Consider the following 21632-nt stretch of genomic DNA (forward strand, 5'->3'; position numbering starts at 1 on the left):
AATTCCATTTCTTTCATAGCTCAGGGCCAAGCACTCACCATTGATTCAAAGTATAGTTATTACTATTACTTGCATTACTTTGCAATATGGCAGTTCACACAGGATTCTCAGCTCTGAGGAACTTGCCTTTGCCCCTGCAACTAGAGATTCCTACCAAGGAATTTGGGGAACCCTTCAGTTTCCAAAGACATACCCACTACTGCACTTCACCTCCTGCCTTGGAAGTTCAGCCCCACCCTGAGCATTTTGGGGCCAAAATGGGTTAATTGTTCTGTGTCACCGGCCCCTCTGAAAAGTTGTTGAAAGTTATGAGCCCTCTCCAGAAAAACGCACAAACATGTACATATTTCCTGTAAAATCTCAGGGGCTTTAGAGACATTTAGAATCCCTTGGAGCTCCATCACCACAAGTTTTCTTTTGCAATTCCTCCCAGAGATATGGCCCACTCTTCCAAGCACATCACTCTCCAAATCAGTTCCAAAATGTTTAGACCTCAAAGGTAGCTAGTCCCAAACCTTTATAGGCAAACGATTTCAGATAAGAGTGGTATATCTAGTGCTACACATTAGTGACTGAGCAGGGATTAAACTCGTAAATTAACTCTGAAGCCAAAAGCCACAGCAGAATTTCTGTGAACCCCTACAATTGCTAATCCTAAAAAACAGCCTGGGATTTGGGAGGAAAGGGTAACGAATATGTTGAGCAGCGTTCAGTGCCCAAAGGTAATTTTTAAATTATACATTGACTTGAGATTATCCAAGATCTACTTGCTGGCTGACACTTAAATCAGTAGCCAGCAGTGAGAAATCGGGGACCCCTGCACCCGGCTGACCAGTCTGAGAGACCACAACATGCTCTCACTCTTTCGAACACAAAGCTGCCACCTCTGTCCCACCCACCCCCAAATTGAAGGGCCCAATCAAGTGCCCCCAGTAAACGGCCAATCCCCTACTTTCCCGGGACCCTCCTCAGCTCCGTTTGCTCCCCGCTGCCCAGGAGTGATGCGAGCGACCCCATCCTTAAAAGGGGAGGGGCAGGCGCCAGAACATGCTATAAATGACGCCCACTCCCAGCCTTCCAAGCCCCCAAACGGATTCGATTATTGTTTCGTGGGGCTTTTTTTTTTTTTTCTTCCTCCGAACCTCCGAAGTGTTCTCCCTTCCCATTGGCCGAAGCTGCCCCTTGACGCCACCCTGGCCTTGCTTGCTGATTGGTCCATTCTGGATGTGCCCAAGCCTTTTTCCCAGGGTGTGGCGCCCCCCCCCGCCCCCTACAGGGTTCTGACCCCTGGCTCCTCCCTTCCCCCCCAACCCCCCCTCTCTGTTCCGAATGGTACCGCCCTGGCTCGGCTCCCCCACGGCCCAGGCCTCTGCCCTTAGGGCCCCCGGACGGGGCGGGGCACGCTGGGGACGGGCAGAGGGCGGTGGTGGCGCCTTCCTGCCGAGCCCGAGGCCGCCCCCGCCACCTTCTCCAACCCTCGTAGGTCCCACTTTCCCCTGGGTCGTTTTCGACCTGCCGTGGTAGCCCCGTCCCGTCTGTGCAGCCCCCACCGAGCTCTTTTGGTCATCTGGAACAGCAGCGTTAAATCCCAGATCTCAGCGCTCCACACACGCCCATCCGCCTCCGCCCTCGGGATCTCTCAGCGCTCCCTTTCCCCGTGTCTGCTCACCCTTCTCCTCCCGAGCCCGCCGAAGCCCCAGCCCCCTTTCCCTGCCGAGTGTCCATCCTCAGAACCCTCTCCTCATGTGTGGCCAGGCCTCCCCTCCCCTTCGTGGCCAATGTGGTGGAGCACTCCAACCCCCACCTTTCTCCGTACCCCCGCGCTCCCTTCTTATGTTGTCCCTTCACGTCCCTCTCTAAGTCCCTCCTACACCATGTCCCCGCACACACATGCCCCTCCCTCCCAGGCGTCCCCCGGCGCCCCTCCCCTACCCCTGCACGTCTATGCCCCTCCCACCCACCCCGTCCTTTTGTCTCCTCTTTGGTCTCTAAGTCCCCCGCCCCTCCCTCACTCCCGCCCTCGTTTGCTGCGAGCACGCTCTTATCTTCCCCAGGTCCCCGCGCCCCGCCCCCTGGCCGCGCCCCGCTGGCCCCCTCCCTTCGGCGGCCCCATCTCCGCCCTCCGCGCTCCGCCCTCCCTCCGGAGGCTTTGGCCCGCCAGCCGGGCTGACCTCCCCGTTCCTCGCTCGCTCCTCCTGCCGCCACCGCCGCTCCCCAACCCACCCTTCTCGGGCCGGCAGCTCGAGCTCCCGAGCGCTCTCCCCACATACGCACTCCCTCCGCCCTGCCTCGCTCGCTGCTCGCCAGAGCCCTGCAGCGGCCTGGCCCAGAGCTGCGCGCAACCAGCCCTCGTGGGAGCCTTTGGCACCCCGTGGCCGCGAGCACCCCTCGGAGGGCATTCCGCCTAGGAGTTCGAACTCCCGCACAGCCAGTTCGCCCCCGCCCAGCCTGGCCCTCGGAAGCCGCCTGGAGCGCAGGCGCCTGTCGGAAGTGTTTTGGGGGCCCGCCGTATGTGCTCCTCTTGTAGCCTAGGCCTGTCAGGCGTGCCCTGGGGCGTCGCCCCGACCTGACCTCCAGGGATGACTTTACCCAGAACCTTCTCCCACCTCCTGCTCCAAACCTATGTCACCAATGCCGAGCTTGCGCTCGGCTGGTGAAGTGAGGGTGGGGGACCTGACAGTTCTACGACCTGTCAACGTAGAACTGTCAGGCCCTAAGAGGGAGGTCAGTGACACACCCGGGTCACCCTGGGAGAGAGGACGAGGCTTTGGCCCCTACCTCTTTGCCCCGAATTTTCCCTTCCACACCGCTCAGAGCGACATTGCCTCTGGCGCTTTGTATTACCACCCAGGCGGTGGAGGACTGGAATCAAACCCTCGAACTGACTTAGGATGAGGGATGTGGCTCGATTAAATAAAAATTCCAGCCACATGGCAATAGGCACTAAAAGGAAAAAGTCTATTCATTGATGCCCAAGTTGACGTGTTTCCTCACTTGAACCTTTTCCCCCAGCCCTCACTCAGTCAGGCATACCTATTTACCCACCAGAATGGAAGCTCTTTGAAGGGGGACCTATGGCTCACTCAATGGATCCCTTGTGATTGGTGGACAAATGGATGTATTTGTTAACTGCCCGCCTTGGGGATCTGTGTTATTATTGTGTGACTTAAGGTTGTACACTCGGGAGGGCCAGGACTGGGTTTGGATTACTAGCTCGTGCCAGGCACAGCATGATGCCCAAAGGCATTATCAATGCTTTTTGAGGCTGATGTAACCTAATTATGCAGGAGGCAGATGCCTACCTCTTGGTCCCCAGAACACCCAGTTCCAGACCATGTCCCGAGTGAGGAAAAACTAAGGAGCTGTCTTAGCTCATCCCCAATAGGAGGCTGACTTGCTGGGGCCAGATACAGTTACAGCCACCATCACAACACACTGGGTGATGTAGCTTTCTAGTACTGGGAATGGTTTGCAGGACTTTAACTCCATTTGCAAATGGAGCTGGGAGCAAAGTGTAGCCAGGTTTTCTCAGTGTGAAGCAAACTGGCCCATATAAGGATCAAACCTGTAGCACTCCATCCATTTGCCCCAAGGTCGAGCAGAACACCAATCTGTCAGAAGAGGGAGGCTGCAAAAAAATTGGACTTGATCAACAGAGCGATGATCAACAGCAGTTATTCTAGCGGTAGGGGGACAGTGGAAGTGCTCCTGTCTCCCCTTTATGGATGCAAGATTCACCCTGTACTTTGCAGCAGGTCATTTGTAACCTGGTCATTTTAGAGTTACTCCAACTCCCTGCCCACTTCACATCACTACCCCCAGCCAGAAGGGTCTTCTTGGTCCTTCTTAAGCCCTACCCAGTCTTCACTCAAGCCAGCCTGCTCTAAATGGACAAGGTCAGTGATCCAAGCAGAAACTGAAACAGTAACAATCGGACAGTGTCCAGAGACTCCGGCAGAGATGCCTCGGAGCACCCGGCCTCCTCCTCTGCCTTGGCACAGATGTTCTTATTGTCCTGGAAAGAAATACCAAATTCCCTCCCCAAGCACAATACTCTGGGAATTAGCTCCCAAAGACAGAGTCCCCTGCCCAGCCTAGTTCCTCTACCCCTTAAAATTATTCAGACTAGGATTGTTATCATCCCTCGTCCTCATCCTAGCCAAGATTTCTCCCCCTGATGAAGGAAATTATGGGGAGTGGGGCTGGAGCTGCATTAGAAGATTGCTAAACTGTTCTGTAGTTCTCTTTAGAGACTGTTAGCACATCAAAATACATATTTGGAAAATGCTCACAATTGACACTGGGAGAAAAACAGTAAACACAGTGTCACTTTGCCAGGCTCAACAGTTTTGTTTTGTTTTGTTTAAATGCTAATGGCCTCAAATGGGGAGCAGCATCCATCAGTTAAATAAACAAGCCATTAGACTGAGACTAGAAGTGTCAACACATGACTAATCTACTAATTGGGAGAAGGCTTCGCGTAGTGAGGAGCAAGGCAGCAAAGCATGCTGGAGGCTATGCAGTGGACTGCTCATGCACGTAGCACCTGGGGTTACAGCCAACAAGACCTGAGTTTGAGTCCTGCCTAGTTGTTAGGGGTATGGCCTTCAGTGAGTTATTTCATTTCTCTGAGCCTCTGTGTCCCATTCTGTAAAATGGGGACATTAATAGTACCTACATATCACAGGCTTATTATGGGGATGAACTGAGATAATACAAGTAAACTTTAGTGGTGCATCATACAAGCCTGCTCCATCATTCATATTTGGTACCTATTGGCTAGTATTGCTAAGGTCCCTCGCACATAGTAGACAGTCAAAAAAAGATTTAAAAGAATTGACTTATAGTTGCTGGATATTAGCCATAAAAGGTGAATATGGTCCCCAGGCATGGACTCCTGGTGTCCCCAGACCCCTCCCAATACAACTGGCAAAAGGATGCTTTTGGTTGGTTAATTCCAACTTCTTAAGACCATCCCTTTAACCTGGAATTCACTCTAGCCCTTAAGGATGGACTGTCTTGTCCCAAGGTTGCTGAATCCTAGATTCTTCTCTCCTGGAACCACCCTAAAAAGCGTGGGTTAAGCTGGCCCTCCCAAGTGGGGACCAGCTAGGCAGTGTCATTCTAGGCATCCTTCCCCAGACAACTAGGCCCATCCTTATAGAAAGTATTGTGGGCAGTTTTGTTTTTTTTTTTTGTTTTTGTTTTTGTTTTTTTTGTAGAGACAGAGTTTCACTTTATTGCCCTCGGTAGAGTGCCGTGGCGTCAACCTCCAACTCCTGGGCTCAAGTAATTTTCTTGCCTTAGCCTCCCAAATAGCTGGGACTACAGGCGCCCGCCACAACACCCAGCTATTTTTTTTTCCCCCCGCAGTTGTCATTGTTGTTTAGCAGGCCCAGGCTGGGTTTGAACCTGCCAGCCTTGGTGTATGTAGCCAGCACCCTACCCACTGAGCTATAGGCTGAGATAATACATCCTATGGGATGTTCTTGATTGCCTCCTTCCGCCTATGGGATGTTCTTTTTTTTTTTGGTTTTTGGCCGGGGCTAGGTTTGAACCCGCCACCTCCGGCATATGGGACCGGCGCCCTACTCCTTGAGCCACAGGCGCCGCCCCATGGGATGTTCTTGATTGCCTCCTTCCTGTTACGTGTGGAGACAGGTGGTGATCACAGTATTGAGGAGGGCCAGAGTATGGGGATTGGAGGCAAGAACCCTCAGGAGAAATAACTCTGACCTAGACAAAGCCCACTGTCCTGGTCGTCTGTGAAGAACACATGTCCTCAGCCAAATTGAGTCTCCTTCTTCACTTGCCAGCCCTACACTCCTTCACAGACACTCTCTTAGCCTTCTCCTCTCCTTCCTTCCTGTTTCAGGAAAGTTTTGCTCTCTATCTGAAAGGTTGGTAAGTTTAGACAATTCCTTCTGTGCAGGTAAGGAGTTAAGCTAATGGTTGCTTCACATGTCACCCCCACCCCCAGGTCTTGAAAAATCCTTGAAAAAATCCTTAAGGTGCCTGGAAAGGAATGAAAACAAATATCAGGTAATTTCTGGCCCTTTGAGAACTGATATGGCATGAGCAGGAAAAAAAGTTTTACTCTTCAGGGCCATCATGTCTCCTTATAAATTCTGTCCTGAACTCAGGTCCTTGAGTAGACCCATATTAGGCACTCTCCTCTCCAGTTCTACACCTGAATTAACCCCTTCCCCAGAAACCAGATTACTTCTCGCTTTTTTTTTTTTTTGAGACAGAGCCTCAAGCTGTCACCCTGGGTAGAGTGCAGTGGCATCATAGCTCACAGCAACCTCAAACTCCTGGGCTCAAGCAAGTCTCCGGTCTCCGCCTCCCAAGTAGCTGGGACTACAGGCACCCACCACAACGCCTGGCTATTTTTTGGTTGCAGCCGTCATTGTTGTTTTGGCAGGCCCGGGCTGGATTCGAACCCGCCAGCTCAGGTGTATGTGGCTGGCGCCTTAGCCACTTGAGCCACAGGCACCGAGCCTACTTCTCACCTTTTTGTTGTTGTTGTTGCAGGTGTTCTTGTTGTTTAGCTGGCCCAGGCCAGGCTCAAACCACCAGCCTCAAGTGCATGTGACTGGCACCGTAACCACTGTGCTACAGCACCGAGCCCAAAACCAGATTAGTTCTAAAGCTACATTCTTCTTCATCTACATCTCCCAGCTGAGCCAGGAACAATAGGTCCCTTCCTGGCTCTGCACTTAATTAGCAAATAGCAGGTTAATCTGATCAACGAAGCCCTCTCTACAACTGTTGAGTGGTAAAGAGTTAATGTATTTTCTTGCCTGCCACACCCAACTGAACTGCTATTCGCAAAGCATACCAGGTATGTCCTGTTCCAGAGTCTGTACTGTTAGCAATCGTTCTCCAAGCCTGTAACCAGGTCCTGTGACCAGGACCCCACCTTGTTCTTGGCAAATCAAACTATTCCTCAAAGGACCAGCTGAATTATCCCTGCCTCCAAGAAGGTGCCCACAGTACCCCTCAGGTGAAGTCATCTTCCCTCCCCTATGGATTTACAGCACTTTGTCCCTCTTTGAGGGCCCCTTTGCCCATTCTGCCTGGGATAAAAAATAGTTGGTTGGTTGTTCTCTTCTATGGGAAAGATGTAACCTTTTTGGGAACAAAAAAGATGTAACTTTTTGGGAACAAGAAGTGCTTCTACTTCTTTTTGTATGAAAGTTTGTTACAAACCTACAAAAATAAGGAGAAAGATGTAACTTTTTTGGGAACAAGAAGTTCTTCTACTTCTTTTTGTATAAAAGTTTGTTACAAACCTACAAAAATAAGCAGATCATAACATGAACCCCCATCACCTCCATTCCACTACTGTGCCTCCCACACAAACAGTCCTAGCACTGCCTTGAACAGCACTTTGAACAAAGAAGCTAGGACTTCATGGTAAATGGTGGGAATTCAGGTTTTCGGAGTAAATTCCTGGGAATGGCATGGGATTGGGGTTGGTTACTAATTTAAAAATCCATGCTTGAGCACCTACTATGAGCCAAGCACTTTACAGATTATCCTGTTTCACCCTTCCTACAACTTTACAGGGTGGGTACTATTATTATCCCCACTTTACAGATGAGGTTCAGAGAGGTGAAGGGACTTCCTCTGGGTCACCCAGATAGGCAATGGCAGAACTGGGATTTGAATTTTAAGTCCTGTGCCCTTCTCACTGTGCCCTGAAGCCTGCCTCACAGGGTGCCAAATGGGCTGCCACCAACTCTGCTTCCATTTTACAACATGCAAGACATGCTTTGTACATACCCTTGGAAAGTAGTATGCACACGTACACACACACATGCAGTGACATGCATGGTCACAATATGATTGTAAGATAATTATACTGATCTTTGTTCTTGCAATCAGTCTCCTCATTTTATATGTCCCCTCTTATCCTTGCAAGCATGAGCATGGGGGTTGGCTGCAGGGCAGGGCAAGAATACTGAGCCAGGAAGTTAGGAGAAGAGGGGAAGCCTCCCCCATGGTACCCTGAGAACATGTAGTTTTCAAAAGGGAAACAAAGTATTTCTCCTTGCCCCCACTAGTACATTACACTCTCTTAAGTCTTTACAAAAAAAAAAAAAAAAAAATCTCTACAATGGTAGTCCCAGGTGCTTGGGAGGCTGAGGCAGGAGAATCGCAGAAGCCCAAGAGCTGGAGGTTGCTGTGAGTCCTGTGACGTCATGGCACTCTACCCGAGGGCGGTAAAGTGAGACTCTGTCTCTACAAAAAAAAAAAAAAAAAAAAGATCTCTACAATGACCTTGCAACTGGCAGCTTCCTCTTAAGCCATACTGGTTGCTTGCTGCCTCCCTCCCTCAGCAATTATGGCTCTTTGTAGCCTTTGTGTTTTATGCACCAGCACCCTGCCACCTCCACCTGAACTCATGATGTTCCTCTAGCCTGAGATGCCCTCCTTATCACTCTGTATACGTTTACATGGATGGAGCTGGAACATATCCTACTTGGCAAAGTATCTCAAGAATGGAAGAAAAAATATCCAAAGTACTCAGTACTATTATGAAACCAATTTACAATCACTCACACTTTCACATGAAGAATAGATCACAACTATGGCCCAGGATAAAGGAGGGAGGTCGGGGGATAGGAGGGGAGGGGGGAGGTCAGATCGAGGGAGGCTGAATGGTGGGATCACATCTATAGTGCATAATGCAAGAGTACATATCGGATCTATTAAGTATAGAGTATAAATGTCTTAACACAATAATTAAGTAAACGAGATGAGGTATGTATTAACCAGTGTGATGTAAGCGTTCTTAATTCTGTATGAAATCAGCACATTGTAACCCATAAATGCATCAATGTATACATGATCTATGTGTTCATGATTTAATAAAAAAAAAAAAAAGAAAAAGAAATAAATTCTCCAAGTAGAAGTTCAAATCTCACCTCCTCCCAGAAGCCATCCCTGGTTCTGACTACCTTTCAACTTTTTGATCTGGTCCGATTTTTTTTTTTTAACCCGAATATTGATCCTAGGCTCACTCTCATTCTAGTTATTTCTTATAAGCTGTTTCCTTGACCACAGTGTAAGCCCCTTAAGCTCACTGTTTCAGCTACAGAGAAATAAAGGAAAATCTTTCAGGAAAGACATGCAGTCATCTTCCTTTTTCTTCCCATGGTCCTCTTGCTCCCTCCATGTTGCCTCTTGGGTGTCTATGCTGGCATCTTTTCTACAAAGACCTCATGAGGTAAACAGGAGATTCACATATTTACTTTCATCTCTCCTTTTTATTTTTTCATTCTGTCTTTCATTTACCCCAGTGGGCAGAGGGCTAACTGGGGTCTGAAAATCCTTAAACCACAGAAAATTCCCCCTGAAGCTACTCACAGGCTTTTTTAGGTCTAAGCCTTTGTAGGATGAGAAACAAAATCTATGGGCAGTGCCTGTGCCTCAAAGGAGTAGGGCGCCGGCCCCATATGCCGGCAGAGGTGGCAGGTTCAAACCCAGCCCGGGCCAAAAAAAAAAGAAAGAAAATCTATTGGATGTCTTAATGCCTGCAGTGCTGCTTCCCATGTCCCTCCTCTTTGCCTACTTCACCTTCTCCCTCCTCCCCCCCACTCCCCTGCAAACACACACACACAAATTAACCACTAGAAAGAGACAACCCATTTTCCAGATTTCAGGAACTTCAAGCAGAGAATGTTGGGTAATAGCATTCTACAGACTCAGAGACAAGACCATCTCATGCCACCAAAGGAATTTTTGTTTGTTTGAAACAGAGTCTCACTATGTCACCCTCGGTAGAGTGCTGTGGCATCACAACTCACAGCAATCTCAAACTCTTGGGCTGAAGCGATTCTCTTGCCCCAGCCTCCCAAGTAGCTGGGACTACAGGCACCTGCCACAATGCCCAGCTATTTTTTGGTTGTAGCTGTCGTTCTTGTTTAGCAGGCCCGGGCCGGGCTCAAACCTGCCAGCTTCGGTGTATGTGGCCGGCACCCTACTCACTGAGCTACAGGCGCCAAGCCCACCAAAAGAATTTTTTCCACCTGACAAAATGCTGGCCATTAAGGAGTCACCTTAATTTTTGAGCAGTAACAACAGGAATATAACTCCCATACCAGGCCAGGCAAGATCAAGAAAGGCCAGGATTGAGCACCACCCTCCACCCCCAGAAGTCTAAGCTAGAGGTGGGAGGAGCAGTGTCTTACCCTTTAAAAGGCCCAGGACAATGTCCACCCTTCCAGTGCCTGTAGAATTGTAACTGTCTTGGCACCACATGTACCTCCTAGCTGGGGCTAAAATTAGAGATACTTCACACATATTGTATATTGTATTCAGTTCTCTTGTGTATTATCACATACGCACTCCTCCTCCCCCCACCAAGCAAGTAGACAGGAGCAGGAAGGCTATTGCTGCTCCTTTGTACAGATGGAGGAACTGAGGCACTGAGGGGATGACACAAATGGTCCAATTTTCTCACAGGAAGGGAAATTCCTTTCCAGTTTTGGGGACCTCCTTATCCCTGGGGGGCCCAGTCATCTCAGGTGAGGTTCCCAGCATTGGGGAGTTCTGACAGAGCTTCGAGGAATGGAGGTGAAGATGAAATGGTCCATTCATTTCTGTCACTCCAGTTCCCTTAACCAGACATCACAGGTCGCATCTTCTTTTCCCTCCATCTCTTCTGGCACTGGTCCAACAGCTCTCTCAACACTCCCCACCCTTGTGCCCCACCCCAGCTTTCCAAAAGCCTTTCAAGAACTCCCTTGCCTCATCTAACTAGGGGGACCAAGAAAAGTCTTCTGGGCCTGGTCCTTCTGATCTAGTAGGATGAGGGCTCTGCATATCCACATGAACTGGTAAGAAAGGTTTTTTCAAAAGAAGACAGACTCTCCCCAAGATCCAATGCTGTCTCTGGGCACCATCCCACGGAGCTCTGAACTTGCCCTTGCCCTTCTTGTTAAAAGTTAAATGTGCCTGCCTACCTATAAGAAAGTGCCACTCTTGGGTGGCATCTGTGGCTCAGTGAGTAGGGCATTGGCCCCATATACCGAGGGTGGCAGGTTCAAACCCAGCCCTGGCCAAACTGCAACAAAAAAATAGCCGGGCGTTGTGGCGGGCGCCTGTAGTCCCAGCTGCTCGGGAGGCTGAGGCAAGAGAATCGCGTGAGCCCAAGAGCTGGAGGTTGCTGTGAGTCCTGTGACGTCTTGACACTCTACTGAGGGTGGTAGTGAGACTCTGTCTCTACAAAAAAAAAAAAAAAGAAAGAAAGAAAGTGCCACTCTTGCTTGACCCTTGAAGGGAGGAGATTGTCTTGATTCATCCATGTGCTCCCCTAAACCTCCTTTCAAGCATACAGATTTGTATGATGAGAATAAGCAGGTAAAAAAAAAAAAGGTTCATTGGCTCGGCACCCATAGCACAGTGGTTATGGAACCAGCCACATACACCGAGGCTGGCGGGTTTGAAACTAGCCCTAGCCAGCTAAACAACGATGACAACTGAAACAACAACAAAAAATAGCTGGGGGCAGTGCCTGTGGCTCAGTGGGTAAGGCACCAGCTCCATATACTCAGGGTGGCGGTTGGAACTCAGCCCCAGACAAACTGCAACAAAAAATATCTGGGCATTGTGGCAGGCACCTGTAGTCCCAGCTACTCGGAAAGCTGAGGCAAGAGAATCACCTAAGCCCAGGAGTTGGAGGTTGCTGTGAGCTGTGACACCACAGCACTCTACTGAGGGCGACACAGCGAGACTCTCTCTCAATAAATAAATAAATAAGCAAACAAACAAATAAATAAATAAATAAAAATTTTTAAAAGGTTCATTGTGCCACACAGATCAAGATTCAGACTCTGGCCAGGATTAGGAAGATTGGTCTGTGTGTGGAGTTGAAGGGTCCACTGTAGCCTGGAAAAAGGTGAGGGTTTAATATGTGGCCAGGGTTAGGGCCAAATTAGAAGTTAGGGCATTTGTCTATCTTTGAGTCAGCCTATTCAAGAATGTCTGGTCATGGTCCCTGTCTGAAACAAGGTTTAACCAGGATACCTTGTACTATAAGTCACTGAAAGGTCTCTGAAGTCAGCCTCAGGGGGCTTGACTTCTAGGTCTGACACTAATTTCTGTGTGGTGTTAAGCAAGTTACTGCCCCCCTCTGATCCTCAGTTTCCTGGTCCAAACAATGGAGCAAGCAGTCTGAATTTCTAAGGTGCCATCTACTTCTGAAAATGTACTACTTTGGGTCCCTGGGAGTATTATAAAAACTGTTCTATAAGTCTCACAGAGCTAAAAATAAGACAATATAAGAGAAAAGAATCTGAGAAAATGCAAAGTACCAAAGAGAAATGAAAAATTATTTTTCTCCTTTAAAAATATTATAAAAGTATCATACGCTCATTATAGAAGTTTTGAAAATATTGGAAATTAAAAAGAGCATAAAAATCACTTGTAAGGCCAGGCCGGTGGCTCTGGCTGTAATCCCAGCACTCTGGGAGGCTGAGGAGGACAGATCGCCTGAGCTCATGAGTTCGAGACCAGCATCAGCTAGGGTAAGATCCAGTCTCTAAAGATAGCCGAGCATTGTGGCAGGTACCTGTAGTCCCAGCTACTTCGGAGGCTGAGGGAAGAGAATCACTTGAGCCCAAGAGTTTGAGGTTGCTGTGAGCTATGACGCCACGGCTCTCTACCGGGGGACAAAGTGAGACTCTGTCTCAAAAAAAAAAAAATCACTTGTAATCTACCACATAAGCAGGGGTCCTCAAACTTTTTAAACAGGGGGCCAGCTCACTGTCCCTCAGACCGTTGGAGGGCCAGACTATAGTTTAAAAAAAAAACTATGAACAAATTCCTATGCATACTGCACATACCTTATTTTGAAGTAAAAAACAAAACAGGAACAAATACAATCACACCGCCTCATGTGGCCCACAGGCTGCAGTTTGAGGACCCCTGACATAGAGTTTAGCACCGTTAACATTCCAGTATTTTATATTTATTTATTTATTATTATTATTTTTTTTTTTTGGTTTTTGGCCAGGGCTAGGTTTGAACCCGCCACCTCTGGCATATGGGACCGGCGCCCTACTCCTTGAGCCACAGGCACCACCCTATTATTTATTTTAAATGAAAATGAAATGCTGTATATAACTGTTTTGTAACCTGCATTTTTCATGTAAAATGTATATTGCATTTTCCAATGTCATTAAAAATCCTTTGAAAATATGATTAAAAAATTTTTTTTTGTAGGCTCGGTGCCCGTAGCACCGTGGTTACGGTGCCAGCCACATACACCAAGGGTGACAGGTTCAAACCTGGCCTGGGCCAGCTAAACAACAATGACAACTGCAACAAAAAGAATAGCCAGGCATTTTGGCGGGTGCCTGCAGTCCCAGCTACTTGGGAGGCTGAGGCAAGAGAATCACTTAACCCCAAGAGTTTGAAGTTGCTGTGAGCTGTGACATCATGGCACTCTACCAAGGGCGACATAGTGAGACTCTGTCTCAACGACAAAAAAAAAAAAAATTGTAGGGAAGCACCCATAGCTCAGTAGGTAGGGCGCTAACCACATACACTTAAGCTGGCAGGTTCAAACCTGGCCCAGGCCAGCTAAAGAACAGTGACAACTACAACAAAAAATAGCTGGGTGTTATGGCCAGTACCTGTAGTCCCAGCTACTTGGGAGGCTGAGGCAAGAGAATTGCGTAAGCCCAAGAGTTTGAGGTTGCTGTGAGCTGTGACACCATGGCCCTCTACCAAAGGCAACATAGTAAGACTCTGTCTCAAAAAAATTTTTTTAATTTTATTTACCCAAGCTTTTTTTGTGGTATTAGATTGTTTACCCTTTTTGTTATCCTTATATTATTTTTCTAATGTAATTTCTTTTATTTATTTATTTTTCTTTTTTATTAAGTCATTTGTACATAGATCATAAATACATTTATGCCATTATGGGATTCGATGTGTTGATTATTTGTACAAATTGGAGTGCTTACATCCTACTAGTCAACATAGCTTTCACCTCATTTACCCAATTACAGCATTAAGACATTTGTGTTCTACACCTGATAGATCCAACTTGTACTTGCAATGTGCTCCATAGGTGTGGTCCCTCTACTAATTCTCCCTCTATCACCTCCCCCAATATAATTTCTTTTTTTTTTTTTTTTTTTTTTGTAGAGACAGAGTCTCACTATACCACCCTCAGGTAGAGTGCCGTGGCGTCACAGGGCTCACAGCAACCTCTAACTCTTGGGCTTACGCAATTCTCTTGCCTCAGCCTCCCAAGCAGCTGGGACGACAGGCGCGTGCCACAACGCCCAGCTATTTTTCTGTTGCAGTTTGGCCAGGGCTGGGTCTGAACCCGCCACCCTCGGCATATGGGGCTGGAGCCCTACTCACTGAGCCACAGGCACCGCCCCCCAATATAATTTCTTATTAACAACTTTGTGCATATCTGATTTTAGGAATAACTCAATCAAGAGGTATACACATTAAAATTCTATGATGGAAAATTTCAAACACATACAAAAGTAAAATAGTATTACAAACCCCAATCTTGTTTCACCTACATTCCACCCATGGCCTCCTTCCAATGGATTATTTTTGAAGCAAATCCTGGACATCATATAATTTTGGCATGCATATTTTTAACATGTAAAGTCCCATTATAGAAAATACCAGAAAATTCAAATAAAACTGCAGTGACAGAAAGCAGATCCATGGTTGTCTGAAAACAGAAGTGGAGGAAGAGATAAATTATAAAGTGGCATGAGCAAAGTTTAGGACGTGATAAATTTTTTTTTTAATTTTTATTATTTTTTTTTGTTTGGGATTCATTGAGGGTACAAATAATTAGGTTACACTGATTGTATTTGTGTTGGATATGTTTTGTATCCTGATTATACCAGTGGTTTCATGAGTGGACACACATGTCAAAACTTACTGAATTGTATGATTTAAATGGATGCAGATAATTTTAGCTAAATTATCCCCTTCAATAAAGCTGATTTTTTTTTTTTTTTTTTGGCCGGGGCTGGGTTTGAACCCGCCACCTCCGGCATATGGGATCGGCGCCCTACCTGCTGAGCCACAGGCGCCGCCCAATAAAGCTGATTTTTAAAATCTGCTTCCCTAAGCTCTTACTGACACTGAGTATTATTAAAATAAATAAATATTAAAATAAATAAGATGTAAGATGTATACCCTATATTCTTTCCAACTTGATGGACAAAAATGTTATGTCAGTATCTCACTATTTGAATTTGGGCTTCTTTAGTAGTGTTGCATGTTTTTACAAGTTTATCAACTGTTAGTATTTCTTGTTTTGTGAATTGTCAATTCATGTTCTTTGCCTACTTTTCTAACGAGGTGTTTGTCTTTTTCTTGTGGATTTGTAAGACTTCTTTATATATCAAGGATGCTAAAACTCTGTCACATATTGCAAATACTCCTTGCCTGTTGGCCTTCTAATTTTGCTTTTGGAGTTATTATTTTTTAAAATAACAAGTTTTACATTTTTACATAGCCATATCTAAGCATAACATCCTTTATTGTTTCTTCTTTTTTTACCTTTATGCCCAGAAAGACTTTCCCTACTCCATCAGGATCAGAGTGAGAATTCACCCATTTTCTTTTTCTTCTCTTTCTTCCTTCCTTTCCTTCCCTTCCCTCCCTCCCTCCCTCTTCCTTTCTTCTTCTTTCTTTTACAATCTCTCACTCTCTGGAGTATATTGGCCCCATCATAGCTCACTGCAGCCTTAAATTCCTGGGCTCAAGCAATCCTCCTGCCTCAGCCTCCTGAGTAGCTATGATTACAGGCATGTGCTACCATGCCTGGCTAATTTTTCTTCTTTGTCTTCTTTTTTTTTTTTTTTGAGCCAGAGCCTCAAGCTGTCACCCTGGGTAGAGTGCTGTGGCATCACAGCTCACAGCAACCTCCAACTCCTGGGCTTAAGCGATTCTCTTGCCTCAGCCTTCTAAGTAGCTGGGACTATAGGCACCCGCCACAACACCCGGCTATTTTTTGGTTGTAGTTGTCATTGTTGTTTGGCAGGCCTGGGCTGGATTCAAACCCGCCAGCTCTGGTGTATGTGGCTGGCACCTTAGCTTCTTGAACTACAGGCACCGAACCAATTTTTCTTATTTCTATAGAGACAAGATTCTCCTTTTTTTCCCCAGGCTTGTCTTGAACTCCTGTGTCAAGTGTTCTCCCATTTTGACCTCCCAAAGTGCTGGGATTGCAATTATGAGCCATCAAGCATGACCTCATCCATTTTCCTCTGATTGTTAATGGTTTTATTTTGGCCATTCTTGATCACTCTGTAACACAGTAGAAGCATAGTATAGGCTTTGGAGTCAGAAGGAGCTGGGATCAAATCTCAGCTCCACTGCTTACTTACTATGTGTGTGACCAAAGACATTTTCAGCTAGCTTGTCATATAAAATGGGGATGATAATAGTTTCTAACTTGCAAGGTTGTTTTAAGGATTAAATAAAATAATATTTGTGGAGCAGCTGTGCCCAAGAAACATCAGTGGCTGTAATTGACATTTTTGGCTTTGGTTGCTCAGTAAGCAAACACCCTGATGATTTGAAACAAAACCTGAGGAACATGGAAGGCAGATATTCCCTCTCTCCACTTGGCAACTAGGTAGTGGGGATGTGACTAAGGGTCTGCCAGCCAGATGCTATCTCTCTCTCTGGACGTTAGAACTTGAGCATTACAGAACTGCAGGGGAGAGTAGCAATTATTCCCGGAGGTCTCAGCAGCCAGGCGACCAGAAGCACAGTGGTAAGTCTCTAGAGGGAGTCATGCTGTCGTGGCATCCTAAGCAAGCCAGGCCTGTGGCATGATCCTTATTGTGCCTACTTCCCCTGGTCCCTATCCTTCTCCTGAGGCAGGTTCTTCATATTTCCAGTCACAGTGAGAACTCTCATAGCCTTCAAGAAAACTCCTTTTCTGCTTACGGTGGAGTGAAATTCTGTGGTTTGCAACCAAGAGCCTGACTGATTAAGCTGCTCTGGGACTTCCTTGGGTGGATGGCATGAGTGCTAACTTTTTTCTGCAAATAATCAGATATCCCCAAACCACTGGTTAAATAATGCATTCTTTGCCCACTGATTTGAAATGAGTGACATTTCCTTCTCTTTCTGTTTTTTTTTTTTTTTTTTGAGACAGAGTCTCACTTTGTCACCCTAGGTAGAGTGCCGTGGCATCATCATAGCTCATAACAACTTCAAACTAATCATCTCAAGCAATCCTCCAGCCTCAGTCTGAGGCTGCGACAACAGACACCTGCCACAATGCTAGGCTAGTTTTTCTATTTTTAGTAGAGCACAGGATCTCTCTCTTGCTCAGGCTGGTCTCAAACTCCACCTGCCTCGGCCTCCCAGAGTGTGAAATGGGTGACATTTTCCGTTGAAATCAGCTCTTACTCTTGGGACTGTCCTGCTATATAGAATCCCACGCCTCTCTTAGAATCCCAGTGGTTCTTTCTTTTTTCTTTCTTTTTTTTTTTTTTTGTATTATTATTCTCTTCTCTACAAGGAAAGTGTCATGTTCTAGAACCCCAGGCTGCCTGCTTGGTAATAAACCCTCTTGATAACTAAGGCTTTCCCTATCTTTCTTTCTTTCTTTTTTTTGAGACAGAGTCTCACTTTTTCGCCACCGTCTCCCCCCCTCCCATAGAGAGGAGCGTCATAGCTCACAGCAACTTCAGACTCTTGGGCTCAAGCGATTCTCTTGCCTCAGCCTCCCAAGTAGTTGGATCTATAGGCACCGGCCACAACACCCAGCTATTTTAGAGATGGGGTCTTGCTCTTGCTCAGGCTGGTCTCAAACTTCTGAGCTTAGGCAATCTGCCTGCCTCGGCCTCTCAGAGTGCTAGGATTACAGGTGGGCTTTTCCTATCTTGAAGTTGGAAGGCTGCATTCAGGAGCATGTTGGCTGTGCTAGTTCCAGCCCCAGTTTGGAAAAACTCAAAGGCGTAAGAGGGGTTTGCCTAATGAAAAAAAGAAACGGCCCAAGTAAAGCACTCAATCTCCCCATCTCCTCAGTGGCTCTCTATTATGTAATTCTCATTCTTACCAACACCCAAGAGAGTAGTTTTATGAACCTTCCTCCAGATGCAGGAACTAGAAAGATCTGGCCCTCCCAAGGCCTCTCTCAGTGGCTACAGTGCTCACCTCCTGGTCTACTTCTCTTTTTCCTGATCTACATTTTTTGTGACATCAAAACTGAGTTTGCAGAACAGTGCCACCTCTGGCTGAAAGTGAAAACAGGACTAGCCTCCAAAGAATCCTGGAGGAATCCTGGAGGAATCCTGCAGTCCAGGCCCAGGGGGCAGGCAAGGGAGTGAGGAGAGGATTCTCTGAGACAAAGGGTGTGTTAAGTTACAATACGATGCCAAAGAATGTCTTGGTTGCTGCTAAGTATAAGGGCAGACACCTGTGGTAATTAAGTGACAGTACCAATCCCAGAAAATATGTCAGGAAATAATTGAATCTGAATGCGGAGTATGGGGAACAGGTGGTTCCATAATTGTCTTCAGCAAAGACCTCCTAATCAAGGATATTACTGGAGTGGTCATGGGTAAAGGACAAAGAAGACAGTAGGCCTGGGAGCTTTTAAAAAGCGACAGGAATCTACACAATGGACTATTATGTGGCCACTAAAATGATGTTTACAAAGACCCATTTTAATAACATGAGGAAATTCTTGTTATAATTTCAAGTTAAAAAAAGCCAAACTATGAAGTTGTGTATTGACTTTCATCACAAACTATACAGAAAAACTATGCATTTTTAAAAAAATACCGGAGGCTTGGGCGGTGCCTGTGGCTCAGTGAGTAGGGCGCCAGCCCCATATACCGAGGGTGGCAGGTTCAAACCCAGCCCCAGCCAAACTGCAACAACAACAAAAAAATAGTCGGGCGTTGTGGCGGGCGCCTGTAGTCCCAGCTGCTCCGGAGGCTGAGGCAAGAGAATCACATAAGCCCAAGAGCTGGAGGTTGCTGTGAGCCGCATGTGACGCCACGGCACTCTACCGAGGGTGGTACGGTGAGACTCTATCTCTACAAAAATATATATATATATATACTGGAGGCTTGGCGAGTGTAGCTCAGTGGGTAGGGCGCCAGCCACAGACACAGGAACTGGCAGGTTTGAACCCAACCCAGGCCTGCCAAACAATGACAACTACAACAGAAAACTAGCCGGGCATTGTGGCGGGTACCTGTAGTCCCAGCTACTTGGAAGGCTGAAGCAAGAGAATTGCTTAAGCCCAAGAGTTGGAGGTTGCAGTGAGCTGTGACACCAGGGCACTCTACCCAGGGCGACAGCTTCAGACTCTGTCTCATAAATACATAAATAAAAAATACTGGAAGAGGGCGGCGCCTGTGGCTCAAGGAGTAGGGCGCCAGTCCCATATGCCGGAGGTGGTGGGTTCAAACCCAGCCCCGGCCAAAAAAAAAAAAATACTAGAAGGGGCTCGGTGCCTGTGGCTCAAGCGGCTAAGGCGCCAGCCACATACACCTGAGCTGGCGGGTTCGAATCCAGCCTGGGCCCGCCAAACAATGACCGCTGCAACTAAAAAAAAAAAAAAAATAGCCAGGCATTGTGGCGGACGCCTATAGTCCCAGCTACTTGGGAGGCAGAGGCAAGAGAATCGCTTGAGCCCAGGAGTTGGAGGTTGCTGTGAGCTGTGATGCCACGGCCCTCTACCCAGGGCAACAGCTTGAGGCTCTGTCTAAAAAAAAAACTGGAAGGGGCCAGGCGTGGTCACGGCTCATGCCTGTAATCCTAGCACTTTGGGATGTCAAATTGAGTAGATTGCTGAGTTCAAGACCAGTCTGAGCAAGACTAAATCTCTACAAAAAATAGAAAAACTGGCTTGGCGCCTATAGCACAGTGGTTATGGCGCCAGCCACATACACTGAGGGTGGCAGGTTTGAACCCGGTCCAGGCCAGCTAAACAACTGCAACCAAAAAATAGCCAGGCATTGTGGCGGGCGCCTGTAGCCCCAGCTACTTGGGAGGCTGAAGCAAGAGAATTGCTTAAGCCCAAGAGTTGGAGGTTGCTGTGAGCTTTGATGCCATAGTATTCTACCAAGGGTGACATAATGAGACTCTCTCTCAAAAAAAAAAAAATAATAGATAAGCACCTGTAGTCCCAGCTACTTGGGAGGCTGAGGCAAGAGGATTTCTTGAGCCCAACAGTTTGAGGTTGCTGTGAGCTATGACGCCATGGCACTCTACCTAAGGGTAGAGACTCAGAGTGAGACTGTCTCAAAAAATAAAAAATGCTGGAAGGAGGGCGGCGCCTGTGGCTCAGTGAGTAGGGCGCCAGCCCCATATGCCGAGGGTGGCGGGTTAAAACCCAGCCCTGGCCAAACTGCAACAGAAAAATAGCCGGGTGTTGTGGTGGGCGCCTGCAGTCCCAGCTGCTTGGGAGGCTGAGGCAAGAGAATCACGTAAGCCCAAGAGTTAGAGGTTGCTGTGAGCTGTGTGACATCATGGCACTCTACCCGAGGGTGGTACAGTGAGACTCTGTCTCTACAAAAAAAAAAAAAAAAAATACTGGAAGGAAATACACTAAAATATTAACAGCAGTTGACTGTCTTTTATGGTAGTTATGTAACAACATACCTGTGAAATAGTAAAGACTTACTTCTTTTAATTTCTTTTTTCCTTTTTTCTTTTCAGGCTCCATAGAGACTGTCAAAAATCGTCAATGCTGACTATATTTCAAGTCTTCATGGGGGGATAATGGGAAAAGTTTTCAATTAGCAATAATCGTACCTCAGATAAAACCCGTTCATTGGCAATAGTGCCACTGTGCAAATCTAATAGTAAGGACTTATTAAGTGTCAGGTTCTGGGCTTGGCATCTTACTTAGATAAAGTATCACCATACCTTTGCATAATAACCCCATGAGGCAATACTACACATTTATAGATGAGAAAACTGAGGCTCCCAGAAGCTACCTATCTAAAATCCACACAGTTCAGAAGTGGCATGATTAAAAATGATTTTTTTTTTTTTTGGATTGGCACTTGTAGCACAACGGCTAGGGCACCAGCCACATACACTGAAGCCGACAGGTTCGAACCTGGCCCGGGCCTGCCAAACAATAATAACAACTACAACAAATAGCCGGGCGTTGTGGTGGGTGCCTGTAGTCCCAGCTACTTGGGAGACTGAGGCAAGAGAATCGCTTAAGCCCAAGAGTTTGAGGTCACTGTGAGCTCTAATGCCACAGCACTCTACCGAAGGTGAAATAGTGAGACTCTGTCTCAAAAAATGATAATAATTTTTTCTTTCTGTATTTTCCAATTTTTTAATAATGAACATGTGCGTTCTGCCTTTTCCCAACAGTCCCTTTCCTCATGTAATCAATTAATCATGTAATAAGAGCAAAGGGAAGCATACTCTCCTACTCCTTAGAATTTGTGCTCTCTTTCTAAGTAGAGTGGGAGCCTCTAGGAAGGAACTTTTTCCCAGTTCTGAGCATAAAGGGGTTCATAGAGATATTGAATATATGTTTATGGAATAAAGGACTAAAGGAAGGAATAAATGAGTAACAGTCACAAAAAGGTTGGTGGTGATGATGTTGCTGCCTTGTATACAATATGCAAGGTATTTGGTGA

The 21632-nt window shown here is 46.8% G+C and overlaps 1 non-coding gene across 1 annotated transcript; it reads right to left on the minus strand.

Moving 5' to 3' along the window:
* Positions 1–20688: 20688 nt before the first annotated feature.
* On the minus strand, positions 20689–20830 carry LOC128578600 (U4 spliceosomal RNA). The gene has a single exon (XR_008377747.1). It is a non-coding gene; the product is annotated as a U4 spliceosomal RNA (small nuclear RNA).
* Between the last annotated feature and the right edge of the window lie 802 nt (positions 20831–21632).

Source organism: Nycticebus coucang, chromosome X (assembly GCF_027406575.1).
Source record: "Nycticebus coucang isolate mNycCou1 chromosome X, mNycCou1.pri, whole genome shotgun sequence".
Classification (NCBI taxonomy): Eukaryota; Metazoa; Chordata; class Mammalia; order Primates; family Lorisidae; genus Nycticebus; species Nycticebus coucang.